General features: G+C 45.6%; 1 long non-coding RNA gene across 1 annotated transcript; it reads right to left on the reverse strand.

The window, feature by feature from the left end:
• Positions 1-3,335: 3,335 nt before the first annotated feature.
• On the reverse strand, positions 3,336-4,335 carry LOC138929610 (uncharacterized). Its single transcript, XR_011445849.1, has 2 exons — positions 4,120-4,335; positions 3,336-4,060 (listed from the first exon to the last, which is right to left on the reverse strand). It is a non-coding gene; the product is annotated as an uncharacterized lncRNA (long non-coding RNA).
• Between the last annotated feature and the right edge of the window lie 280 nt (positions 4,336-4,615).

Here is a 4,615-nt window from a genome sequence, read left to right on the forward strand (position 1 = left end):
CTTGTTCCAAAATGATCGTGCTCTTAGTGTTGAACGTCCGGGTTTGCGAGTGTCAATACTGCTGCAAACGTCTGCGAATATTCTTCGTCTGGCTTCAGCGTACTGTGCTTCACCTATATGATACGGTTGGTTAACTTTTGCTGTGTTTGGGTGTACTTCTTGCAGATTTAAAACTTCACACGGTTCTGTCTGCGTACCACTACTGGATTTTAATGTTTCGGATGCGACGCGTGGATTTTGGCCGACGCATCCCTTTGTCGGTTTTCCGATGGTCTACAGTGCTGACAGTTGGGCTTAAAAGTGTTTTTGGCTCCGCATCCATAACAGAAGATGCTGCGAACTTCGAGACACTCGTCGAACCTATGGCCTATCTTATCGCAGTTCCAACATCTTATCTGATTAGTCTGTAGGGCTGACACATCTTCTCGACCTACATCCTCGGATTCCTGTTCTAGTTGAGCAATATAAGGTCGTGTTCCGACTTGGTTCTTCCCTTGCTGCGGTCTATTCTGCTTACAAAACTGCTCGTGCGTTCGTATCTCTTCCCTTAAGGTGACTAAGGAATCTATGCGCAAATGCATCAACTCGTACCTCAGCGATGGCTTCGCATGTCGTACTCAAGCGCGAAACCAACTTTTCTATTTGGAATTGGTACTCTTCGAATGGTTCCCTGTCTGCTTGACGCCTACTATTGATAGATTCCCATATGTCCATGTCTGTATCCACATCTCGAAATTTCTGTCTAAATTCCCTGCAAAACTCTGCCCATGTAAAATTCGTACATGCTTGGTGGAATTTCCAATACCACTCATTCGCTTTGCCGGTAAAGAACAGATGTAGGTGATCACAAAGAAGCTGATGATCTCCGTTCAAGTTTTGTTGGGCTAGTGCTTGTACTCTGTACAGAAAATCCTCTGTCTGCAAGCCATCTTTGGCTCCATCAAATTTGATGTGCCAACTCTGGATAATACCGGGCACCTTCTCCGGCTGCACCGAAGTGTGCGACCTCTCAGAGTTTCGACTAGATTGTCGATTCCCTAATCTCTCGTTTTGCTCCCTGTTCGGTAAGTTCAATCCTGACCCTGGCTGAGTTTGACCTACTGCGAAAGCTTGTCCCTGTGTTACATTGTTCATGCTTCTCCTACTCGGGGATTGGGCATTCTGTTCGAGCTGCAAATTCGATATCTGTGATTGTATGAAACGAGTCAAATCCTGCATAAGCTTCTGTTGCTGAGACTCCATTGCTGCTTGAACTACTCTACCTATTTCTTCGACACTCTCTGCTCTAGATGAATCGAGAATTGATGGTGTATTAGCGCTTCTATCGCGCTGCTGCGCCACGTTACTACGTTGCTGAGACCTAGTAACCATACCTCTGCGTTGCCCCAAACTTCGACCTCTTCTTGGTTCATTCCTGTTACGGCCTCGGTTTGTGATAAGATTGCTGCTACCTTTGCCAGCGTCATATTCATTGGGTGCTCTTCCTGACTCGGATCTTTGTTCTGCATCTGCCAATTCGGCTAATAAGTTATTGTTCGATACTGACAACTGCTGCACCGTGCATGGTTGATTGCAAGTCGGACACGAGTTCGTTACTGACAAGTGATCTCTAATACATTGATGATGAAATCGATGATTACAAGGAGAAGCTGCTGTCAGATCGATCACGCTTAAAGGTCGTGTGGATAGAATGCAAACACTCTCGTCATTATTAGAAGCGGCTGCTAAATTCTCTAAGCTATGATGAATAGGCATTTTCTTCTTCTGTAACTGTTATTGGTTGCTTAATATTTTCAAATTATGGTCTTTGTTTTTCCAGCTAGTTTCTGTCGAATACCTTCTTGCTGAGCGTTCTCTCCTAACCAACTCTATACTAATATTGTCTATATTGTTGCGGCTTTGTAGGTTTGTATTCGCTGTATTGGTCATCCATCGAAGTTCCTCTGACCACTTGATATTCCTAAATACGCGTACAGTACCTTTTGCCAGTAGTCTAAACTGTCGCCTTTGGATAGTATTCTGCGCTCGGTTAGCACTGGTCGATAGTACCACGAAGTTTTGATAACATATCGCTATTCCAAGCTACTAATTCCGAATTCGCTTCCCTCTACCTATTGAACGGGAGTTTGATCCACCTAACTAATTTCAGGCTCGAGTTTTTGCGCCTGTGAGTGGGTTCGTTGCGGTCGCCTTGATCCGTAAGATCTCGAATCGAAGACGCAATTCCGGCTAAGAAGTCCTCAACTCGCAACTAGCAAATCTCTAGTATGAAATAGTAACAATTTCTGCTGATTAAATTAATTACAAAAAAATTCTTTTGGATGGATAGTCGAGCATTTTCATGGGCTAAAACCACTCGAGGGTCCTGCACCTAAAACAATAGGTATTTGCGGCTCCTGCGAGTTGCACTATAGCTTGATATTCTTCTTCCTCTTATTTCTCAAATGCAGATAACGGTCTTTGGCCCCACGTTGGGCGCCATTTTATTTATGTAGTAGCCAAGAGGCAGTGCTCACTAGATACTGTGGGTTTTCCAGTGTACAATCGGATCGGTATTTGTGCACTTCTTGCTATGCTCGGTTCAAAGCTCGTCGGATATGGCGTGGGCCTTCCTCACCGATTATAAGTCACACCCTTTCACTACTGTAATAAAAGTTTAAGTGCACATTCTGTAAACTAAATGATTGGTCAACGGTTGAATTAATCGGACGTACGGACGGACCCTAAAGAGTAGGTATAAGAGAGGAACACTCGCGTTGTGGGTGGCTGAGGTGTCATCCGCCCCCACGTCTTTACCCTCCCTGCCGTGGTAAACTCTGATAATTTAAGTGTTACCCCTTAACTAAGTTCATCTTTTCGATCTTAGCTCATTCTGAAGTAATTCGACATCCACTTGCTGTATTAACATAGACCAAAGATATACGTTTTTACTCCATTATTATTTCGTTAAACTTCAGGATAATTCATAATTCTGTCTCTTATAATTATTAATCATTTTCTTAATTTATCTAATCCCTAGATATTTATCTCTACGTTAATTGAAATTCATATAAACAAACGCGTAAATGTGCGGCTCGCTTAGGATCCCGTTTAAGTTATACATACGATCGATATATATATATATACAGAATAAATCAAATATGCGGCCTTGGTGCCAATTTACTTTCGATATACTGACTTACGCTCAGATCCTCCGCTGCTGGTTCGTTGGGCCCATCGAAGTTGCAGGTGCTGATGGCTGTTAGTTGGAAAGTTCAGAAACGATATTTAAATGGGACGCTCGCGTTCGCATTCACATATTACGCTAAACGGCAGAAAAGCAACAACAATATCAGTTACTTTCTATCTAATGTTACGCATTACTCTAAATTTAATCGATCTCAAAACTTTACGTCCTTCGGGTTACTGGAATCATCCAGCGGGAGCGCGCTGCTCACCGCGACGCGCCTCCAACTTCTTCGACAGGTCACATGCCTGCCGCTCAAGCGAGCTCTCTATCCGGCTGCGCCTGCTCCTGCCTAGTCTCCGCTCAGCTACCTTCGCTGCACCTCCACTGTTCCTACTGGCTTATGCTCGAAAAGGTAATGCTTAGCCGCTGTCCATACAGCCGAATCGCCTTAGTTGGGGCTGCACGAGGCCGGTTACATTACTCCGAGAACTCAGACACAGGCCGCCTCTGGTCTGACTCTTGGAGATTTCTCGCTCCCGGTTTAGTGCGGTCGCACTCGGATCGCTATAGCTCCTTGGCAGCCGACGTGGCAAAGCAGAGGTTCCCAAAAAGTAGGGTTACGCGCACGTGCTGCGTTGGCCGCACGTCGACGTCTCTGCCGTCGTAGGGCCTCCGAAAAGTTAGGTTATGGCCGCTCGGTCGCACAGCGTTGGGCTGCACGTCAACGTCGCTGCCGCCGTAGGGCTTCCAAAGAGTAAGGTTATGGCCGCTCGGTTGCACCGCGCCGCCTTGTTCGCTGATCGCCAACTTTTGCCGCGTGTGGCTGCCACGCCGGCGATACGCCACGCTTAGCGAAGGACGTAAGAGCCGTCGCCTAGCGCCAAACTAGCCCTGCACAACAAAAGGGTTAACTACACTATAAACTCTGCCGTTCCGTAGTTAATATTTACCCGTTCTCACTCGTGCACAACACTTATTAAGTTTTGTCACTGGTCTCTTGCTGGCACTTTACTATTAATTCGATTGAAACTGTATAATCCACGTGCCGGAATTATTATAGTAAAAATGATCTACGATGCGTGTGCTTTGCTCTGGTTTTCAATTTCAAGTGAGCGAGCGTCACAAAATTTCTCTACACGCAGCGTGCCTTGCATAGCAAACGAGCCAAAAGCTACGGGACTTTTCCCAAATCCTCTCTTGCGCTCTCGATGCTCGCGAGCGAAGGACTGGAGGAAGGAAAAATAAGCAAAAAATCGTACGATTTCGCTGGCGCTGCGAATGCAGGTAGAAGAAAAACGGCATGTTCTGGAAGGCGCTACCCTACACTCTAGTCGCGGCATATGCGTTTCGATGGGTCGGTTCTATCATTTAAACTTACGATTATACTTATTTATATTTTCCTATTTGTTTTCCCTGCCCTTACCCTCTGACCCCTACAAACCCTAA

This window comes from Drosophila kikkawai, unplaced genomic scaffold, assembly GCF_030179895.1.
Source record: "Drosophila kikkawai strain 14028-0561.14 unplaced genomic scaffold, DkikHiC1v2 scaffold_8, whole genome shotgun sequence".
In the NCBI taxonomy this organism is placed as follows: domain Eukaryota; kingdom Metazoa; phylum Arthropoda; class Insecta; order Diptera; family Drosophilidae; genus Drosophila; species Drosophila kikkawai.